The sequence below is a fragment of the Piliocolobus tephrosceles genome, chromosome 5 (assembly GCF_002776525.5).
Source record: "Piliocolobus tephrosceles isolate RC106 chromosome 5, ASM277652v3, whole genome shotgun sequence".
NCBI classification, from domain to species: domain Eukaryota; kingdom Metazoa; phylum Chordata; class Mammalia; order Primates; family Cercopithecidae; genus Piliocolobus; species Piliocolobus tephrosceles.
This window is the reverse complement of record NC_045438.1, coordinates 75,706,702-75,731,360: the sequence shown is the minus strand read 5'-3', so window position 1 is coordinate 75,731,360 and position 24,659 is coordinate 75,706,702. Positions and strand designations below refer to the sequence as shown.

Sequence of the window (24,659 nt, the reverse complement as noted above, 5' to 3'; positions counted from 1 at the left end):
ATCAATCAATGAGTGGGTAAAATGTGGTATAAATATGATGATGAATATAATTCATATAAATGAATTAACGGCATTCACAGTGACCTGGATGAGATTGGAAACTATTATTCTAATTGAAGTAACTCAGGAATAGAAAAGCAAACACCATATGTTCTCATTCATAAGTGAGAGCTAAGCTATGAGGATGCAAAGGAAAAAGAATGACACAATGGACTTTGGGGATTCAGGGGGAAAGGGTGAGAAGGGGGTGAGGGATAAAAGACTACAAATAGGGTACAGTGTATATTGCTTGGGTGACAGGTGCACCAAAATTTCACAAATAACTACTAAAGAACTTATTCATGTAACCAAACACCACCTGTTCCCCAAAAACCTATGGAAATAAAAAATTTTCTAAAAAAGGAAGTAACATACCTCAACATAATAAAAGCCATATATAACAGACCGACAGCTAATATCATACTGAGTGGGAGAAAACTGAAAGCCTTTCTTCTTAGATCTGGAAGAGGACAAAGTTGCCCACTTTCATTATAGTTATTCAACATAATACTGGAAGTCTTAGCTAGAGCAATCAGACAAGAGAAGGAAATAAAGGGCATCCAAATTGGAAAGGAAGAAGTCAAATTATCCTTGTTTGCAGATAATATGATTTTATATTTGAACAAAAACTAAAGACTCCACCAAAAAACTGTTAGAACTGATCAACAAATTCAGTAAAATTGCAGGATACAAAATCAACATACAAAAATCGGTAGCATTTCTATATGCTGACAGAAAACAATCTGAAAAAGAAATCAAAAAAGTAATGTCATTTATAAAACTACAAATAAAATAAAATACTGAAGAACTAACCAAACAAATGAAGGATCACTACAATGAAAATTATAGACCACTAATGAAAGAAATTGAAGAAGACACACACAAAAAATGGAAAGATATTTTATGTTCATGGATTAGAAGAATCAATATTATTAAAATGTCCATACTACTCAAAACAATCTATAGATTCAAAGCAATCCCTATCAAACTATAAATGGCATTCTTCACAGAAATAGAAAAAACAATTCTAAAATTTATATGGAATGACAAAAGACCTAGAATAGCCAAAGTTATCCTAAAGAAAAAGAACAAAACTGGAGGAATCATATTACCTGACTTTAAATTATATTAGAGAGCTACAGTTACCAAAATGGCATGGTACTAGCATTAAAACAGACACATAGACCAATGGAACCCTGATATAAACCCATACATCTAGTGAACTCATTTTTGACAAAGGTGCTAAGAACATACATTGGGGAATATGTCTCAGTAAATAGTACTGGGAAAAAATGGATATCCATATGCAGAAGAATAAAACTAGAACTTTATCTCTCACCATATACAAAAATCAAACCAAAATGTATTAAATACTTAAATCTAAGACCTCAGACTATGAAACTACTACAAGAAAACATTGGGGAAACTCTCCAGGACATTTAAGTGGGCAAAGATTTCTTGAGTAATACCCTGCAAGTACAGGCAACCAAAGCAAAAAGGGACAAATGCAATCACATCAAGTTAGAAAGCTTCTGCACAACAAAGGAAACAAAGTGAAGAACGAACCCACACAATGGGAGAAAATATTTGTGAATTACCTATCTGACAAGGGATAAAAACCAGATTATATAAGGAGCTCAAACAACTCTATAGGAAAATTTCAAAAATGGGCAAGAGATCTGAATAGACATTTCTCAAAAGAAGACACACAAATGGAAAATGGGCATATGAAAAGGTGCTCCACATCATTGCTCATCAGAGAAATGCAAATCAAATCTACAATAAGATATAACCCCACCCCATTTAAAATGGGTTTTATCCAAAAGACAGGCAATAACAAATGCTGGTGAGGATGTACATTGTTGATGGGAATGTAAAGTATTACAATCACTATGGAGAATAGTTTGGAGGTTCCTCAAAAAACTAACAATGGAGCTGTCATATGATCCAGCAATCCCACTCCTAGGTATGTACCCAAAGGAAAGGAAATAAGAGATATCTGCACTCTTTATTGAGTTTATTGCAGTACTATTCACAATAGCCATTATTTGGAAGCAATCTAAGCATCCATCAACAGATGAAGGAATAAAGAAAATATGGCACATATACACAAAGGAGGATTCAGCCATAAAAAGAATGAGAACCTGAACCTGTCATTTTCAACAACATAGATGGAACTGGAGGTCATTATGTTAAGTGAAATAAGCCAGGCACAGAAAGACAAAAATTCACATTTTCTCATTTATTTATGGGAGCTAAAAATTAAAACAATTGAATCCATGAAGATAGAGAGTGTTAAGGATGGTTACCATCCTGCAAAGGGTAGTGGGTTGGTGGCAGGGAAGTGGAGAAGGGTAATGGGTTGAATAATAGAAAGAATGAATAAGACCTGGTATTTGCCAGCATAACAGGATTACTATAGTCAAAAATAATTTAATTGTACATTTTTAAATAGGTAAAAGAGTGTAATTAGACTGTAACATGAAAGGATAAATGCTTAAGGTGATAGATACTACATTTGCCCTGATGTGATTACTATGCGTTATATGCCTATATCGAAATATCTCATGTAACCCACAAATATATACATCTACTATATAACCACAAAAATTAAAAATTAATTTAAAAATATGTTGGTGTGTGTCTGGAAAGTTTTCTGGAAAATTTTTATGCCCTAGGTGTATACGCTACATTAATATTTTGAATGTGGTCTAATTAGCCAATCATAGGTAAGAATGTCTCTGTCAACCAAGATTAAATCTGGTCTTCTTAGAATGTTCTTTCTTAATCTATTCTCTCTCTGCAATGATTTGTCTGTAAACAACCTATGTGGCAATCCATTAGTGTACCAGTGGGACTGTCGAAGATGCCTGGTTTCTTGTAATTACTTATTTGGTCATCATAACGCAGTGAAAAGTTACTACCTGTAAGAAGCTGCATTACATTGATTCTAAAGGGTAAATAGGCATTTGTCCAGGGGTGATATGTATTTCTTTCATTGGTTTTTTATTCACCCATTAGAATTTTATTTCCTAAAAAATTACTTCTTCAGTACCTGTTAAGGAAATCCTGATAATATTCTGATAATATGAGAGTTTCACTGGCCTGCTTAATGAAGCAATAGAGCACTGCTAGGCTGTTCATGAAACTTGTCAATTAAACCCTGGGGTGGGTGTTCAAGCTACTCTTCGGGTATAACCGACTTCCTTTGTCATTAACCTGCCCCAACAGTACCATTCTGGACAGCCCACTGTTCTCTAGTTGCAGTCACTCAACATGATGTCCTGGAAGAAGATCTAATCAATTTTTAAATCAACATTACATCTAAAGATGGTACCTATGTGAACTGTTTTTAAGTTGCAGAACTTCTCTTCTCTCTTCAATGATCCTTCTTACTCTCCAAAGTTCCCCATTTGTTTATTTGTTTGTTTATTGAGACAGGGTCTCTCTCAGTCCAAGATGGAGTGCACTGGCACAATCATAGATTATAACTCACCACAGCCTCGAATTCCTGCACGCTATTCTCCTACCTCAACCTCTTGAGCAGCTAGGACTACAGACACACACCATCATGACCAGCTAATTTTTTGTAGAGATTAAGTCTCACTTTGTCTCCCAGGTGGTCTCAAACTCCTGGTCTCAAGTGAGCCTTCTGCCTTGGCCTTCCAATGTGCTGGGATTACAGGTGTGAGCCACTGTGCCCAGCCCTTAGTTATTTTCAAAAGATTTTGTAGAAGGTCTTAGCTATGGGCAGAGCCACGTCCTTTCACCTAATGTACGTCACCCACGTTTTTCTCACCTCTGCTGCTCTGCCTTCCTCACCTGAACACCATCTTGTCCATGAGCCTCTGCTGGTTCCACTGTACTGGAAGTTGCTCAGCAGGCACTGCCACTGCCCAAACCCTGGAGGGCCTGACAGTGCCCAGCTCCAAAGGCACCTGGGAGACCCTGGAAGAGAAGTCTGTCTGCCCCATCTAGTTTATTATCTGCTGATGCTAAAAACAAATACTTCCTTGGTTTTACATTTAGCCCCCTGCTGGCCATAGAATTCAGATAATTCTGGGAAGTAGGCTCTACTGTGCTCAGAGTCCTGCCACCCCTCTGAATTCCAAGCCTTCTTACTGGACTGACGTCACTGATTGCCTCGAATCTCCCCCACGTTAAACCCACCAGTTTTTAGATATGCATACATGTGTTTGAAACTTAGTCTTGGAAACTGCTTGAGCTCAGTCTGGGAATCTTCCTACTTCATGAACAGAAACTGAAAATACCATCAGATGTCAATTTAGCCACTTCACTCAAAATAGCTAGTTGTCAGGAGCCCTCCTAAGGTCCTTCAACTTGGTATGGTACTGTTTAGACTCCCCACTCCACAACCTCTCTACTAAGCTAGGTCAGAAGTCTAACATGAGTCTCACTTGGCTAAAGATTTGTCAGTGACTGCATTCCTTTTTGGAGGGTCTAAAAGAAAAGGTCCCTTTCCCTTTTCCAGCTTCTAGAGCCTGTCCACATTCCTTGGCTTGTGACCATCTTTCTCCATCTTCAAAACCAGGAATGTCAAATACCTTTCTCATTTTTCTTACATAGTCACATTTCCCTCTGACCCAGCCAGGAATGTTTCTTCATTTTAAAGGCTCATATTTAAATTGGGCCCACATGTATAACACAGGATACTCTACTCTTCTCATCTTAAGATATTTGTTCTTAATTAAAAATGCAAATTCTCATTTGTCATGTAAATTGACATAACCACAGGCTCTGGGGATTAGGATGTGGATTTTTTTCAGGAGATGGGAAGATGTAATTCTGGCTACTACACCAAGTCTTCAGGAGAAAGTTCCCAGGGGAGCCTCCTCTTAATAATGAAGCCAGTATTTGCTTGAACTCTAGTTATGCGCCTGGAACTGTGTTAAATGTCCTACCTACATCAACTAATTCAAGCTTCAAATACGAAGTCAATAATACTATGTCATAGAAAGTAAGCTGGTAGGTTCAGAAATTGCCCTAAGTCATGCAGTTAAAACCAAGAGTTGGACCCTGGTTAAGCTGTTGCCATAGCATTGTGACTCCTCGACTGTGCTAAAATTGACTGCATAACATATTCCTAATTTGAGCAGAAAAAGTAGGCAAACTTGCATTTCTATTCATCCAGTATGATGTTAATTTTATGTGTCAACTCAACTGGCCCACAGGATGCCCAGATATCTGGTTAAACATTATTTCTGGGTGTTTGAGAAGGCATTCCCAGAAATAATTACTATTTGAATTGGTGAACTGAGTAAAACATGTGGCTTTCCTCAATGTAGATGGGCATTAACCAATCCACTGAGGGTCTGAACAGGACAAAAAACAACAGAGGAAGTTTGAATGTATTCTCAGTCTGACTGCTCAAGCTAGGACGTCAATCTCCCCCTGCCATCCATGTTCCTGGTTCTCAAACCTTTAGACACAGACTGGAATCTACATCATTGGTCCTCTGGCTCTCAGGCCTTCATACACCACTGCTTTTCTGAATCTCCAGCTTGCAGACAGCAGATCATGGGACTTCTCAACCTCCATAATTACATGAGCCAATAACTTATAATAAATACTTCTCTTGATAGATGTATATATCTATATAGATACATAGATAGATAGATAGATCCTATTGGCTCTGCTTCTCTGGAGAATCCCTAGTAGATTTTAGTACTGAGAATGATTCCAGAGAAAGAGAATTTTAAGAATGAGCTGCCTAAATTGGTTTTGGGTTTGGCTCTCTAATGTGATTAGATTTAAAGACATTAATGACTCTATTTCCAATAGTAAAGAGTGCACTGATAGTCCATGGCATGAATTATAATAGAGACATGAAATATATAGGCATTGGATACCCAACAAACCACTTATAAGAGACAAGGAACTGGGTATGTACTTTTGAACATTTTTAGAAAATAAACAAATATAATGACCTTGTTTGGTTGCTCTTAAGGTCACTAGACAAAGTGGTGAAAGGATGGGATGAGCTCAGGGATTCAATTTCCCAGTTCAAGTGCTGTATGAATGACTTAAAGGCTTCTATGGGTGCTCTGAAGGAAAGCCTTATCTTCTGTAGCTGCAGAGTTGAGATTGCTGAAAGTCAAATGCAAAATCTCATCCAGTGACTGCCTAAATTACAATGTAAGTTGAACTCCCAACCTCACAGGGTGTCTACTGTTAAAGTGAAAACATTGACTGGGAGAAGTATGGGATTCTATAAGTAGGGATGGAGACATGTATGAGGAACCCAATAAAGCTTGGGACATTGAACTCCTAAATTCTGATGAGTCTTCTTTGCCAGAGAAAGTAGTCTCCCTACCCTTAGTAGTATCCCCTGTGTGAGGGGATTGGATTAACTGTACATTTCCTGAGAAAACAGTAGGACTTCCCCTGAGGCAGTTGCCATGTAAGACAATGCTAATTCCCCTCAAGACCCATCCACATCACTTTTCTTTGCTTCTGGACCTACAACTAGACTCAAATGCCAGCAGGTCTCTAAAGATGAGATACAAAGTATGACCCATAAGAACGCATACTAGACTTCAAAATAACTATTTGATTTTTCTGATTTTTACAGACACAAATCAGAGGAACGTGTGTGGGTCTGGATATTAAGAGTGTGGAATTATGGTTGAAGGAAGATAAAGTTGGATTAGGCTGAATGAGCACACTATACAGACGTTCTACATATAATATTGCAGCACAGAAAGTCAAAAAGGGCTCTAACAGTTTGGTCGGTTGGTTGCATAAAACATGGACTAAAAGAAGAGTGATTTGGAAATGCCAGACATGTAATGTAGAGGAAGGGATTAAAAGCTTAGAGAGATTGGAATATTAGAGTGAATTTGTCATTAAAGACCTACGCCCCCACACTAGGAGAATCCAGAAGACATACTTTTCACCACAACCATGAGAAATAAATTTGTGAGAGGAGTCCAACATCCTTGAAGAGCCCTGTGATCACTTTTCTCTGTAGGCTAGACTTTACAATGGGGACTGTAGCCACTGGATTGGGAAACCTAAGTGCAATGGGAGTAATTAGATCCCGGGGTCACAGGCGCCAAGTGGCAGCACTCTATCACTAAAGCAAGATGGACATGGTTACCTGTCCAGGTAACGGACAACAGAGTCAAAGCAGCAATCAGAAGAGTCTATACATGCAGACCTATGACCTTGGCAGGTTTATCACAGACTTCCTAGAAATGAAATAGACAGAAACTCTAGTAAATTATTACTTGAAGTGAACAAAAGTCTAACCTGAATTACAAAAACAGATTCACAGCTCCTCAATCAATTCCTAGAGTTGAGCCAGTTTACAAACCCAGGGCCCCTTAGAAATAAAGGGGAGTCTGGGTCCCCTTGAAGAAGGACTCAGATCACTACCAAAAATTTATACTATTAATCTTTCTCTCAGACTTCCCCAAAGGAACCACTGGCCTTTAACCAGGGTAACTGTAAATTGAGGAAAAGGAAATAATCAGAGCTTTGGAGAATTACTTGATACTGGCTCTGAACTGACACTAATTCCAGGAGACCCAAAATATCATTGTGGCTCACCAATCACAGGAGGGACTTATGGAGGTCAGGTAGGTGATCAATGGAGTTTTCACTCAGGTTAATCTCGCAGTGGGCCTATTGGGTCCCTGAATTCACCCTGTGGTTATTTCCTCAGTTCTGGAATGCATAATTGGAATAGATATACTCAGCAGCTGACAGAATCTTCACATTTGTTCCCTGACCTGTAGAGTGAGAACTATTATAGCGGAAAGGGCCAAGTGAAAGCCAATAGAACTGCCTCTACCCAGAAAAATACTTAGCCCAAAACAATACTGCATTCTTGGAGGGATTTCAGAAATTAGTGCTACCATCAAGGACTTTCAGGATGCAGAGGTGGTGATTCCCTCTGCATCCCCAATTCAATTTGTGTATTTGGCCTGTGCAGGATCTTGGAGGATGACAGTGGATTATTGTAAGCTTAACAAAGTGTTGACTTCAATTGCAGTTTTGTACCAGATGTGGTTTCATTACTTGAACAAATTGACTCATCCCCTAGTACCTGGTATGTAGCTATTGATATGGCAAATCACTTTTTCTCCATATCTGTCCATAAGGCCCACCAAAATTAGTGAGCCCTAATCCAGTATGACCCATGTCCTCATTAGAAGAGGGTATTAGGACACAAACATGCACACAGGAAATTCTGCCAGCAGACTGTCAGAATTAAACAAGAACTGCAACTCTTTTCTGGGTCTCCAGCCTGCCAGTCTACAGATTTTGGACTTGCTAGCCTTACAATCATGTCAGTTGATTTCTTAAAATAAATTCTCTCTCTGTCTCTCTCTCTGTCTCTATCTCTCTCTCTGTCTCTCTCTCTCTCTCTCTCTCTCTGCATGTGTGTATGTGTGTGTGTGTGTGTAGTGCCATCATGGTGCCTACTTTATTTATAGTAAGCGGTAGCACTTGTGGGTCCTCAGCATAGTGCATGAATCTCAGTACATACCGCTCATCACTATAAAAACTACTGCAATGGACAGGTTCATTCATTTAAGTTTTTCTAAAATTTATACTAATTTTTTGATAGACTGCTGGCCATAATATATATATATATACATATATATGTATATATGTGTGTGTATATGTGTGTGTGTATATATGCGTGTGTGTATGTATGTGTGTGTGTGTATATATGTGTGTGAGCGTATGTGTGTATATATATATATAAATATATATATATGTGTATTTTGAGATGGAGTCTTACTCTGTCCTTTGTCTCCCAGGCTGGAGTGCAGTGGGGTGATCTCGGCTCACTGCACCCTCCACCTCCCAGGTTCAAGTGATTCTCATTCCTTAGCCTCCCAAGTAGCTGGGACTATAGGCCCATGCCACCTCGCCCGGTTAATTTTTTGTATTTTTAGTAGAGATGGGATTTCAGCATGCTGGCCAGGCTGGTCTCAAACTTCTGACCTCAGGTGATCCGCCCGCCTTGGCCTCCCAAAGTGCTGGGATTACAGGCATGAGCCACCACGCCTGGACCATAATATTTTTAACTTATTGATACACAAAAAAATTTTCCAAAGAATGGTGCCACGTACAATATTATTGAGTGCCTGCCAAAACAGGATCACTGTTCAAGCCAGGCCTAATGTCTGCATTTTGAAAAATACACAATGAAACAAATACTTTAATATTTCAAGTATTAGAACAAACAATCAAAGTGTTATTTCATTGTCCCTTTATTCTTTATGCAAAACAATATTACAGTACAGCATGCAAATATTACCACATTGATTTAAGCTGTCTGATTATACATTTTTTTGTAAGTCCAAAATAATAACCTCTTCAAAACTGGGGTTCTATTACAACCTGGAGGATTTCTTTCCATCCCTTAAAAATTCTTCTAGGAAATGTGAGTGACAGCAAAGACATAATGTCACTTGAGGTGTCATTAAACCTCAAACTGGCAAATATTTTGAGCAATGCCTTCTCAGTGGAAGTTTGCAAGCCTTACAATGTGTGAATACTTATTATTGCAATGATGCAAAATGTGTCTTTCCGAGGAAGGTGTATTGAAGTCTTTGTGGGAATTACTTCAGAATAATAGGAAAAGTCACAATTTTTCTTTTCCCAAAGAAGAGAGAAAATAAATATATTGTGGGCATTATGAAGCCTTCAAGCCTAAAAAAGAAATTTAACCACAGTCTCCCAGATGAACAACCAATTTTGAAGATGCTGCTTCTAGTATTAGACATTGTTAATTTTAGGGAAAATAAATTTAGTAGCTAAGACATTACATTTTTAACTTACATTTATTTGATTCTGATAAGATTGATCCTTATCTATGAATTTGCTAACTATAGTCAGCCCTTCATATCCTCGAGTTCTGCATCCTGTATTCAACCAATGGCAGATGGGAAATATTTGGGAATAAAAAAACAATAAAAACAATACAACAGCTAAAAATACAAATAAAAATCAATAAAGTATAACTACTATTTATATACCACTTACATTGTATTAGGTATTATAAGTAATCTAGAGATTATGTGCATGGGCTATATGCAAATGTTATACCATTTTATATAAGGGACTTGAGTATCCCCAGATTTTGGTATTCACAGGGTCCTAGGTTTGTGTTTGGGAGGCTACAAGTCAATGCTGAAATGTCATGAGGAAGTCACTTAGCCACCCTAGGCCTTAACTTTCCTGTCTGCAAAATGAAAACAAAAAATGAATTCAATGATTGCAGAGTACTCCATTAAGGACAATTTATTTGCAAAGAACAGAGGCTCTCTCAAAATAGTTCAGGTAGAAGGGTGAGATTTTTGCTAATGTGTGTTGAATCTCTGTTGTATGGGTTCTCTGTCTCTTTCTCAAACCACTCAGCTTTACTTGTCTAGGCTTCTGTTGTGTTTTGGCCTCATCCTTTTACTATTGGCAACCTCTCAACACATGGCAGAAAGGAGCTCATTTAGAAACCTACATCCCTTATAGCTCATGCTTCAAAAAGAAGAGAGCTTTTTCTCCCAGTGCCCACATACCAAATCTAGGAGGAACCCTCACTGGGTCACATGCCTATGCCTGGACCAAAAGGCCAGGGAGACACTACAATTAACAGTCTCACCAGAATTCGTAAGTAGCAGAAGAAATATATGAGTGCTAAGCAGACCAAAATGGGGAGGGAGCAGTTCACCATAGACTCACATGGAGTACGAAAAGCAGGAACGCAGAAACTGGAAAACTGTCAAGCAACTACTTTCTTTGATGGTCAGTCTCTGGGTCCACAGGCGCTCCCACTCCTACTTCTTTTTGAGCATGTGCTCCTTTGTTCTCTCTGAAAACAAAAAAGAAAAAAAAACAAAAACAAAAACAAAAAACCCTTTTCTTGAAAACTACTGTTTCTGACTTTCCATGACATTGACTTCCATGTAGCTCTAACTCCCCACGAAGCTCACGCTGGCCCACACAATGTGACAGTGCAGCCCAGCTCCCCACCGCCCTGACTGCCCCAGAATCTGTGTCCCAATTCTAAATTTCCAAGAGAAAGAACATGACTGAAGCTGGGTCAGGGGTCTGGTTAAGTTAAATTTACCTCTGCAGTGCTACCGGTGGGTGGAGTATTCTGGGAAGGAAATGTGTTTCCCCTCATCCTATTCTACTCACATCTTCTCTCACTATGATACAAACACACATGTGCACACACACAGACACATACACACACAAGCATCTTGCAGATCTCTAAGCACAACGTCTGTCTTGCCTCAAAGCTTTCCACGTACTGTAGCTTCTGCCAAGAGTGTTCTTTCTTCCAAAAATTTTATGACATCCAGTCATGCACCATAATGATGGTTCAGTCAGCAACAGACCACATGTATGATGGTGGTCTGGTAGTTGCATAAGATTATAATACAGTATCTCTACTGTACCATTTCTATGTTAGGTATGTTTAGATTCTGAAATGCGTCTCACTGTGTTACAGTTGCCTACAGTATTCAGTACAGGAACATACCATACAGGTTTGTAGCCTAGAAGCAATAAGCTATACCATATAGCCTGGGCACGTAGTAGACTGTACCATCTAGGTTTAGGATTGTCTAAGTAAACTCCATAATGTTCACAAAATGATGAAATCACCTAAGGACACCTTTCTCAGAATATATCTCCGTCATTTAGCAACACATGGCTGTTTCATCTTAAATATCACCTTTTCAGATAGGCCTTTCTTGCTCACATAATTTAAAGATATCTCCTGAAATTCAGTAGCATTATACCGTGTGTGTGTGTGTGTAAAAATCTGTTAACTATCTATTCTCCTCTTCCTCACTGGTCTGCAAACTTAAATAACAAAAAAACATAAATTTTATTTTTTCTGAAACTTTATTATTTTTAGTCTCTATTCCTTTAAGAAGCAGAAACCTAACATAAGTCAATTTCCCTAGAGTTGTAACAATGTTCTGATGGGGCGTGGGGTGCAGGGAAGCACTGGGTGGGGGTCAGCTGTTCCTCAATATCATCATCTCCCCATGTTGGGGTCTGGTGGAATGAGTTTAATCAAGTCTGATATTTAATCATCCATTCATTTCACTGGTGCATCCTCCCTAATTTCCATTTGCAAGTTGTCTAAGATAGTATCTTCAAAATTAAAGTTTTCTCGTGAACATATTTGTTTAATAACAGGTTGCCTATCTAATTGAGAAAAGAGAAAATGACCCAGTCTATCATGAAAATTATTTTCTTTCTTTGAATGGCTAAGAATTGACATCATTAAGACGGCTGAGTGTTGCAAGAAGTGGGGGAACTTGTAGCACAAAAGTTGGTCCACAGATTGCATTTAAAGCACTATAAACCCATAATTTTTATTAAGGCAAAATATTTGGGAAAATATAAAGTACTATGAGAACATAGTATGAAGCTGTCAGTGGTAACAAAGACTCTAAGCATCTAATGTTCCTTAATGAAATTTCATATGATCTAAATTTCTTTTGCAATCAATGAGCTACTTAAATAGATTGTATTTGCCTGCCTTGTACAGCATTATTTCTGCCAACCAGTTGCTATAATTAATTTGTTTTCATCAGTGAGAGTAATGAGCTGTCATTTATTTCGCTTTTCAATTTATTCTCAACTCATTATGTATTGACAGTGTGTTCAGGGCTTCCTAAAGCTGGCTTCTACTATGACACAAAGAAAGGAGGTTCCTTTATCTTCAGACCGTGTTTGAATGGCATATCTGGCTACCTTTCATAAGGGGCGTATGAAAGCTCAGGATACTGAGTTAATATTTTTCACCATGTTATTTTAATCTATACAAATTACTTACAAAATTTGATGACTAATTTTTTAAGTAACGAGGTAGGTGGGAATATATGTTCCTTCAACTTTGGAAGTTGATTTTCTTGTGTCCAATTCTCTCTAAGCAGTATTCACAATCCAACTAAATAATAATATTTAAAATAATACAGTTTGGTCTTCTAATTACATTGCATTATTATTTCTTAACCCTCTTTGAAAATAAAACACAAATGGTTCATGATGAATCAAAATTTTAACTCTTTCATAAGCAGGAGTGTGTGTATCAAGACACAGGACACAAAGCAAAGTTGGCCTCTTAGTATAACTATCCTACTAATGAGAAAATTCACTTTCATAATAACAAAAAGAGAATTGTTCTTCTGGTATTCTGCATGGTCAGGTAGGAAGAATGTGGAATTTAGATTCAAATATCCTGGAGTTGACTCTTATCAAACTTCTGGGGACCTCATAATGAATAAGGTCATAAAGATTGTTGTATGGAAAGAACCTACAAGAGTACCCACTGTACCAAAAATACCTTCCTGGACCATACCATGGGGGAACAAATGCCAGCACGGAGGCAGTGGAATTAAAAGCACAGACTCTAGGATATGATTGCCCTAAATAAGAGCCTGCTCTCTGCACTTACCAGCTATCAGAACTCAGACAAGTTAAAACTCTCACTCTGCCTCAGAGTTTTATCAACTGTCAACTAAAACTAATAAAATAGTACCACTCTCATAGAGTTGTGAGGATTTAATGAGTTATTTCATGCAAGGTTCTGAAGACTTTGTGTGGGATGCAGTAAGAATTAGATGAATATTCACCATGACTATAACAATGCTGACGGCTAAAAGCCATGGTTTGGTAATGAATCACCCTCCACTTCACTTCAGTTCTGCTCTGTGGTTCTTACTGCTGCTCCCCAAAGGCCTCCTACTTCCTGTGGTTCCTGCTCTATGGAGTGCAATTGATGATGGTTTCTTCTCTATGGAGTGTAATTGATGACTGTGGGCTAAACTGTGTTAAAATTCGTGGCATTTTAAGTGTTCATGTTTTCCTAATTGTAAAAGGGTAACATATACTTGTTGTAGAAAATTAATTTATATGTAATTAATAATTATATAGTAATATAAAAGTATAAAAGAGAAAAATTAAAATTAAAGTAGGATTTATGTTTTATATATTTCTTACTATGCCTTACTGAGCATACAGAGAGATGTTCATAAGTTTACATTACTAAATACACACGCACACACACACACACACACAGATCTGTATATCTTGATTTGTTAATTTAATATTTAATCACGGGCATTGCTCAAAGTTGTTAAATTTTATTAAAGATTAATGTCGATAGCCACATAATAGTCCATCGTTATGATTAATTCACCAGTTTTCCACAGTTAAATATTGAGGTTATTATCACATTTTTGTTAGTATAAATTACACTACTAGAAACATGTTTGTCCTTAAATGTTTGTCCACATTAGCATCATTTATTTTTACCGTATTTCCAGAACTGAACTTAATGCATTGACGCACATTAAATATCTTGATTGAAATAATTTCTAGAAATTTTATAACATTTTTCACAACTTCAGTGGAAAAACAGTATCATAATTATTTTGATTTTCAATTATTTGATTACAAGTGAAGTTGAACAATTTTCAGTTATTTATACTTTGGATTTCTTCTGTTAACTGTCTATGCCTTTTGCCTAATTTTCTATAGAAAAATCTCCATTTTATGTATTCTTCGCCTCATTAGCACCATTATTAGTGTTTTCCCTATTGAATTGTAAGCAGGGGGACGCACTTTCTCACTCTTGCTAGTTCCCTCTGTGTGGATGGAGCTCCACTGCCAACCACTTCTGGAGCTCTTGCCCTCCTGATCCTTCTAGCCCTAGGGATGAGGAATGGCTGATGGGTGAGTTTGGGATAAGGAACTGAGCATGTGTAGCTTAGCTCTTTCCACAGTGTCCCTGTCCAGCTGTTGTAGATACTATAAGCGCTCATCTCATCTGTTCTTCTTTGCTGTAAGTTTTAAAGGAACAGCTTAATTTGGGAGGCATAGGGCTTTCCAGGACTGCCTGGGACCCAGTGCGCAGGTCTGCCTAGTTCTAACGTTCAAAGTCAGAAAGCCCACTGTTGCTACTCACAGAGGTCACCCAAAACCCTTCCTCCGTAATATAAGTAATTTTTGCTCTCTATCTTTCACTGTTTTGTCTCTCCAATTGGTTCAATCTTGGGTAGAGAAAGCAAGGTGTCATTCATTGGGCCTCCTAAAACTCCAAAATCTGTTTGAAACTTGAAAAATATATATATACAAAGCTGAATTTGAGGGACAAAGTAACAATAAAAGATTGGACACCGGAGTAGAAAGTGGAGAGTTTAAAGCCGCATGGATTTGTTTTTCCTTGACATGTCACTGAAGTTTATGGAAACTTTGTTCACAGGCAAGTAGTTGTTTTGCACCTCTTCACTGGGTTTAGGAATATTCAAGCAGGCCTCAGCAAAAGCACAGGGTGCCTTGGTCTCAGCATATCTCGATTTCTCAGGCTGCTGGGCATCTGCAGGGACATACTGCCATTGCTTCACATTGAAACCACACAGGCACCTGAGCAAAAAAATGCAGTTTGAGGGATGGAGAGAATCCAAGCAGGTATGGGCAGCCATGGGGCCACAGTAAGCAGAAGACTTGATTACACAGGAAAGTGTTCTCATGTCATGCTTTTTAGATATTTTGGAGTTGTGTAAATTATTTGATGCTTTCACTTGGGTTTTTTTTTTTTTTTTTTTTTTTTTTTTTTTTGCCAATTAGATCAAATCTTAAATTATGACTGTGTTCTACAGAAACTACAGAAAAATGGTGTGGATTTTTAGCTTGGACTTGTTAATGTGAGGCCAAAGTAGAGGGTGGCATAGATTTCTCCAAATATTGTGATGTTTCATGTCATTCGGAACTTCATTCATGAAAAATAGGAAATAGGGGAGGAGCTAAGCTTGAATACAAGCTTAGCTAAGCTCTTGTCCACAAACGCTTAAAAGTCTGTCCCTCATATAGTCTCAAGTTGACTCTGGATTTTTTAATTGCATAAGTTCTGAAATGGCTTAAAAATGGTGTAAGACACAAGTTGTAGCTGGATTCATAGAAGAGTGGTTTATTTCACCAAAACATAAATAAAAATAAGTAGGGCCTTTAGTATAGAGACAAATGCTACCTTCTTAGGCTCAATTGAAATATTGCAGAACCAAGAAAGAAAGGTAATTTAAAAGGCCTGGGCTTGAAACATTCTGCCTCTAGGAATCAAGTTTGCTCAGAAGTCAAGGAAGACTTGAGAGTGGCTTTTAAAAAGAAATTGGTTCAGCCTTCATCTCAGAACAGAAGCAGTAGAAACATGAAAATAAATGAAGAAAGACAGATTAATTAAACTGGAGGAAGAAAAATAATCCTCAGGAGAAAGATTAAGCTCTGAGGAAATGGATTATGTGGATATTAAAGGAAACATAAGGTCTTGAAGGTCAGAATAGATCAATAATGATGAGAATATAAAATAAACAATAGTGTTATATAATAATAAATTAATAATAAAGGAGCATTACACCCAGGTGTTGTGAGGATGAAATGAATTAATATATAGAAAGTCCTTAGAGCAGTGCCTGTATGTGGTAAATGCTCTACCTGGGTCATCTGGCGCTGTTATTATCAGTGCTGTTAAGTTTAGAGAAGTAAAGATATGGGCATAATAAGCAGAATAAACTGTTAGACACCAGGGCAGAAAAGAGAATAAGGATACGTTAGTAGAAACGTCTCTCACTTCGGCCAAAAACAATGGAGAATTAAAGCTAGTCAAGGCTTCCGATATCCAAGAGCTGAGGAGCAGTGGTGCTCTGGGGAGCAGGGGCAGAGGTATTGGTCCTCACCAGACTCTCAGGGCATTTCTATTCAGAAACCTGAGGTGATTCTCCAGCTGAAACAATGAGGGATTGGAGGCAGCCATCTCTCCTGGGAGTGAGTCTTCCTAAGTGAAAGCAGTTTCATAGGAAGAGGGATCTAGGGATCATATCCCCTGTGGCCAATGGCCCACAGGCCCACTCACGTGACAGAGCAATGCCATTCAGATGAATCCCACCCTCACTACATTCTGGGGGTCGTAAACACCATTTTTGGTGTTAACACTCTATTTTGTTGTTGTTGTGGTTACCTCAGCCTTTTGCCTTCATTTTCCTTACTTAGCTAATGGTTCTGCCTGTTGCACTCTAAACTCCACTGGGACATCACCTGGGTCTGTCTTGTTCATTCCCAAATTTCTAACACTTAGCACAATGCCTAGCATATATTTGTTGAACAAATAAATACATGGGATAGCTATTGAAGATGCTAAAGAGTTTTCTTCAATTTCCTTTTGGTCCTGATCATTTCAAAGCACATAATTAAAAATATAATTATGCTTTTAAATTTTAAATTTATATTATCTTCCCATTTTTCCTATATATTGAACATAAGCTTCATGTTCTAATGAGGGAGTAGTAAGTCAAAAACTCAGTTGCCTGCAGGGATACCGAGTTAACACAGATGACTAAAATGATCTGCCTAAAAAACTGTAGGGCCAAAACTGTCTAGCTCCAAACCTAATACCTGACTAATTATATTTATTCTTGGTTACGCTCACATTTTCCTACTTCATTTCATCTCTCTCTCCCTCTCTCTCTCTCTTTCAGACATTGTCTATAAAAGGATAGTAGAGACTAATGTCAAAATTATCCCCTTTTTTCAGACAGGACTTGCCTTTTTCCTCTGTCTGGCAAATAAGGTGAGGGGCCGAACACCTGGTTCTAATAAAGAGTTGAGCTGACTCAGGACGGATACAGCTTTAGAGAAAACCCAGCTGGCTTCATGTTGGAGCTCGTGTTTATTACAGGTCTCTCCTCTAGCAGGGCTTCATCTACTGAAGCCCCTGAAAACTGGAATAAATTTGCTTTTGCTTTTCTCTCCAGGCCCCATCCTTCCTGATCCCCAGCACTTAGCAGACATATGCATTTGTGGTTCCTCAAGATTCCAGTTAGAGTCACCCCATCGTCAGGTTTGGCCAGGGGAGAGTGAGAGGAAATTATGTAAGCTAGTTCTCAGCAGAAGCTTGAAAAAACACTGAATGTTTCCATGCATATACTCTTTTCCCTCTGCCATGAGACTGGCACGTCTGTGTTCATTTCTTAGACCTGCCAGATAAGATACCCACAAAACTGGAGCTCAAATAACATAAATTTATTGCCTCACAGTTCCAGAGCCTAGAAGTCCAAAATCAAGGTGTTCAAAGGATTGGTTATTTCTGAGGACTGTGAGGGAAAGATCTGTCCAGGCCTCTCTCCTTGGCTTGTGGATGGCTGTCTTCTCCCTGTGTCTCGCACATCATCTCTCCGGTAAACCAAAACTAAAATACTAAACCCCCAACCAACTGAATAGACCCTTCCTCTCGCCAAGGGCATTCCAAGTTAACCTAAAAAACTAGTTCAGGCCATGATGGGAAATAGAAGTAAGATGTGCCTCATTATACCTTCCTTCCATTGGAATTTAGGCACAGCTGACCAGCATTAACATCAACACAGAGACCTGAAGACTGGTGAAACAGACTTTTGTAGCAATAAGACCCCAAATTCCAGCCTGACTCTAGTGTCACATCACATGACAGATCGCTGGTACACCCTGAAAGAAATAGAAGTATTTTACCCCAAAATATATTTCTTTGACATATTTTCAAATGGCCCTGCGAAAGTATCTCTTATGGGGAAAATCTACATTCCGTAGGGAATCCCTGTTCCTTTCCAGGTTTCTTCCCTGACCCAGGAGAGAATTAACAGAGTCTGGCACCTATTTAGGTCTGATAAGAGCTCTGAAGCCTGCTACCTGGAGGCTTCATCTGCTTGAAAAAACCTTGGTCTCCACAACCCCTTATCTTAACCCAGACATTTCTTTCTATTGATTCCAGGTCTTTAGATAATAACTGTTTCAACCAATTGCCAATCAGAAAATCTCTGAGTCCATCTATGACCTGGAAGCTCCCGCTTTGTCTTGCCTTTCCAGAAAGAACCAATGTACATATTACATGTATTGATGATGTCTATGTCTCCCTAAAGTGTATAAAACCAAGCTGTAGCCCTGCCACCTTGGGCACATGTTCTCAGGGTATCCTGGGGCTGTGTCACAGGCCACTGGTAACTCATATTTGGCTCAAAATAAATCTCTTCAAATATTTTACAGAATTTGACTCTTTAGATCAACATGCCTCTGTGTGTGTCTGTCTCTGTGTCCAAATTTCCCTGTTTTATAAAGACACCGTTCATATTGCATTAGGGCCTATCTTACCTAATTGTATCTGCAATGACTTTCTTTCCAAATAAGGTCACATTCTGAGGTACTAGGGATTAGAACTTCATTACATGAATTTGGCGGGGATCATAATTCAACCCCATAACAGTGTCAGAAATTACAACTGCTTTTTCATCCTGAATCCAAGAATGAAGAAGACATGCAGAACAAAGCCTTCAGGGCCTTACAGACCCATAGCTGACATGCAACATTAGACATAAATAAACCTGTATTATTGTAGGCCACTGAGAATTCAGGGGTGGTTTGTTACCACTGCCTTATTTAGTGTAAATTACTTAACACAGCATCTAATATGCATTCACTCAACGTATTTCTTTTGGTTTCAGTTAGTGTCGTGGGTTGAACTGTATCACTAAACAGATAAGTTTAAGTCCTAGTCCCTGATATCTGTGAATGTTATCATACGCAGAAAGAGGTTCTTTGCAGAAGTTAAGATGAACGCACGCTGGATTAGTGTAAGCTTTAACTCCAGTGACTGGATACATACAGGGAAGAAAGTCATGTGAAGACGGAGGCAAAGATGGAGTGATGCATCTACAGGCCAAGTGCCAAGTACTGCCAGAAACTACCAAAAGCTAGGAAGAGGCACAGTAGGATTCTTCCCTAGAAACTTCGGAGGGAGTGTGGCCTTACCAACACCATGATTTCAGACTTTTATCCTCCAGAATTATGAAAGAATAAACTTATGTTGTTTTAAGCCATCCAGTTTGTGGTATTTTGTTTGACAGTCCTAGGAAACTAATACAGGTAGAATGAATCCCTACTCTCACTGCGATGTTTCTTTGCACTCTGCTTCCTCAAGGCCAGTAATTCTCAGTGCAATTCCCTCATCTTCATAGTTTGTGAAATGCCACCAAGATATGGCAACAACTTGTCTGAAAGTGTCTTGGTGGTGGTGTGTGCTTTACTTTGTCTTTCTGTGTATAGTCATTGATATTTCAGTGGAAAGTTAAAAATGTGTGCCAGGTGCTCCTAAAGCTGATACTCTATAACTCTCATATCTAATATGTTTAAGCATTTAGGAAAGAATTTTCCATTGAAAACTGAATATTCCAAATCAACTGCGGAGCAGTAGTCAATAATACCAGGGAAAAGACTAGACGTAAAGTGCAACACATACTTCAGGAAACCAATGCCTAAAAACCCCTGTGTCTTAAGATCTGATAGGCTCAGTTGTAGGAAACTCCACCTGCCTGCACATTTCTGGCCTTTATCTATGATACCTTCAGGACACCAGAAGGGAGGGAATAATTTTATTATTAATTTTACTGTAATGATTTAGGGTCACTATTTGGAGTGCAGCCATAGCACCCTCTTGCCCAGACACCTTCTGATAGCGCACAAGGAGGGCAGAGCAGAGCGTCTAAGCGCACAGGCCAGAGTCACATCATGCTTCTTATCCAATTGGCCCCAGCAACGATTAAGTGAATCAGTATTTACCTCAGGTGAGGAGGCACCTGTGACTGACTTCTGCAACCTTAGAGTGATTCAACAGGAACTATATCAAGCAGCAGAGAATGACTGAGGTTGACGGTGGCTTTTATAGAGGCAGCTGGGAATCAGGGGCTTATAGCTTTGGGACAGTACCCTAACGAACAGGACTCAGGGATTAGATTAATCATTATTACTACATTTATACCTATTATATTTTCTAATTCAAAAGAATTGTACAATCATTGAAGAATAATTCAAACAATATAGAAATATATTTCAAAGTCCCCACAGCATTGTGCCCCAAAATAAACACTGTCATCTATGTGATACACAAATGTCTAGAAATTTTTTAGTTCTCTAATAATATAACCCCTCTCCCCCTTTTTGATAAAATGAGATTATACTACACTTTGTCTAACAATTTGCTTATTGAACTTAACAATCTGGAGATACCTTTACAATTTTATATGTCTACTTGTCTTTTATTTTACTTTTTTAAAACAATGTTCTCATCTGCATAAAAATGAAACATCCTCATTCCAAAATATTTAAGCTATTCAGAAGAGTACAAAACAGCTAGCAAATATATATAATGTAAATACTTAAAAATACATCTCATTAACATTGGATGAACTTCATTCTAGCTATTAATTTGTGTATAAATATATGGAGAATAAAAAAGAGATAGACATATGTATATTTTTATAAAATAATTTTGTAATATAAATAATATTTAAATCAAAATGTGATGTTACTTTAAGTTAAACACTAGAAAGATAAATTGAAATAAAATTAATAGAACTTATGAAGTCAGACAAACAAGTGTCTTCTTACAAAGAATTAGATGGTTAAGGTTATGGAAAAATCCAAAAATCATTAAAAGATTTGGTTCCATTATGTCATTTTAAACTATATATTTCAAGTATCAACAATGTCAGTTGACTCTCCCCTATGAAAGATAAGAAAATATTACTCTCATAGTGCCTCCCTCTCCTGACTTCTAGATTTGAGTTACTTTTATTTGAAAACCAATCCCATTATTATTTTGCCTTATCTTCACATATAAATGCATTTAATATTGTAGCAGAAACTACGAAACATTTGTTCCTACCCCTCTTTTCTACTCCAAAGAAATCCATTTTGTTCCAGTTTTTAGGCCTTTTCTCATTGCCATGTGCTTCAGGATAAGCCTGACTCCAGAGAGTAACTCCTAATTAGTCAACCCTGGTGATCTCATTCTCCTCACCAACGATTGGTTAGTATCGTTGGCATGCAGTACAGTTCCAGCCAATGAGACATGAGGATAACTAATAACTTCCAGGAATTATTTCCTAACTTTTGAAAGGAAATACACAGAAAAAGTCTATTCCTTTTCTGAATGTGATTGCATTTAGCTATGATGCCTGGATTGCTGCCGCTTCTTTGAATCCTGAGAGCAGATCTGATATTTTGAGGATGAAAGAACATAAAGATTCAGAGAAGCTGAGTCCATGATATGCTCACTGGACTCCTAAACTGAACAATATGGAGCTACACTGTTTCTGAAACTTCTTGTTATATGAAGTAATAAATACTGTTTAAGTCATTTTGAGATGGATTTGTTCCTTGAAGTCAACATCATCTTCAAAGCTATCCTAATAAACATAAGTATTTACCACTGATCCTTCTTACTATATATCACCTCATGATTTAGAGAGAGAGAATGTGTGTGTGTATTTTATTTAATCCTAGGGTAACTTCATGGCAAGCTTTATCTACTGGGAAAGTTCTATTACTGATATAAATAACTCACTCTTTTTTTTTGTTTGTTTGTTTTTGTTTTGAGACAGAGTCTCACTCTGTCACCCAAGCTGGAGGCAGTGGCACGATCTTGGCTCACTGCAAGCTGCGCCTCCCGGGTTCACGCCATTCTCCTGCCTCAGTCTCCCAAGTAGCTGGGACTACAGGTGCCCGCCACCACACCCGGCTAATTTTTTTTTGCATTTTTAGTAGAGACGGGGTTTCACCGTGTTAGCCAAGATGGTCTCGATCTCCTGACCTCGTGATCTGCCCGCCTCTGCCTCCCAAAGTGCTGGGATTACAGGCATGAGCCACCGCGCCCGGTCTAACTCACATTTTTAATTCATTCACAAATTTATTGATTGATGAATTAGTGTGTGTAAATATATAATCTATAATCTTGACTGTAGGAGAAGATAGGCAATAAAATAAATAAGGACATTACATGGGGTATAAGAAGGTAATAATTGTTATGGCAAAAAGTAGATCAGGAAAGAGGGTAGGGAGAACCATGAATGAAGGGTGGGGAAAGGGTTGCAATTTTAAATAGGGTGGTTGGTGAAAATTCCATTGTTCTGTGCAGTTCTCATCATGACATTCCATTTAATCACTTGGATGCACTGTAAATTAATAATTTAACCTATTGTAATTCAGTTGAGTAATGTCAAACTCCTTTGTTCAATTTTAGAGTATAAAAATATTTTAATACAATAAATTGGGCCTATGATGCTCTCCTTGGAGAATATTATTCAAGCAGATATTTAATTGTTATCTGAAAGTTTGACTCCACCAAAGTTTGGGAAAATCAACACAGTCTCCTGAGAAGATAATTTTAAAACATTTGTTAGAGACACAGTTTCCCATGCCTCGGAAGTTAAACATAATCTCCATCCTCTCATCCAAACTCTATTTCAAGTGTCAATCTGCTGATAAATGAAAAGGAACCTGATACACACTAACTTTTTATCTACCTGGTTACTTATTCTTCAAAACAATAAACAATAACTATCATTTATTGAAGATAAGATAAATATCAGATGAGGTAGCACACTTAATACAGAATCCTCCTACAATTTTACAATAATGTTATAATCTTTCAAACTTCTCTCTCCCTTGCTTGATTTTACAGATTTATCTCAATGAAGCATTTAATGAAGCAACTAATGCATTTCTTTTATTTTTCCAAGAAGTCACAACTCTTTGTCCGTTCACATTTCGTTCACTTTCCATAAAATTAAATTATACATTTATAGCAACAGGTAAAATCAATTTAAATCAGTTTGGTAGCAACAAACAGACAAACAAACAAACAAAAAACAACATTTCACATGCAAATCAAAAAAAGTAAGGCTGGGCATTTTTCTTTAAGTACTGCTTATCCCAAGGTACCGCGTGGCCCTATCACGTGATAGAACTAAAACTTTAAAAGCACTAAATAAAACTGACAATCAAAATCTCTCCTACTCCATCTTTTTCCTTTCATTTGGCCAGAGTTAATTCAGAAATATTTTAGCATTGCATTCCTTTCTGTCATGCTGGACCATGGGGAGGGTGAGCCTCCATCATTGTCAGGCAGGGAGAAATCATCACCTATGACAGGAGAGCAGAGAGACACCAGGATTCATAAGAGCTGGACAACATGTCACATACACAAGGAAGGCTGCAAGCACAAAGTCAGAGAAAGCGAGGAGATCTGAAGTTTCTGAATGATATGACCAATGATCAGGCTTGGAGAATATTTCTAGAATATTAGACAGAAACCAGGAGCTAGATGATCAAAGAAAGACAAAGATAGGGATAAATCAAAAGCACATCCAGTCAGCGCCTGGAAGACTGAGGCAGCTGGGTGCCATCTTTCAGCCAGTATTTCTCTCTGACATTTCTCCAGGCGAGGCCAATGTCCTCTCCCTTTCTTCCATGAGATTTATAACACTATGTCAATGCTATGTCCAACTCCCTAGGTAAGACTTCTTATCTTAGTAAACATACTTGTCACAAGTTAAACACAAAGAAAACAATGTTTAATGCTACTTTGTAGGTATTTCCTAAAGCTCAGAAGTGGAAAGAAAATCACAGAAGAAAAGAAATTGGACATTCTCAGGAATCCAAAATGTAGGAGTGTGGGTGTTGAGGGAGAGATAAAAGAGAAAAGTCAATATTCAAGTACTTGATCTTTAAAATAGTAAAAAATTTATATGACTATGTTTTTGGAT

The 24,659-nt window shown here is 38.0% G+C and overlaps 1 pseudogene; it reads right to left on the bottom strand.

Annotated features, from left to right (window-relative positions):
* The window catches only part of LOC111538630, a 54,731-nt pseudogene extending 50,718 nt beyond the window's left edge, over nucleotides 1-4,013 (bottom strand).
* Between the last annotated feature and the right edge of the window lie 20,646 nt (nucleotides 4,014-24,659).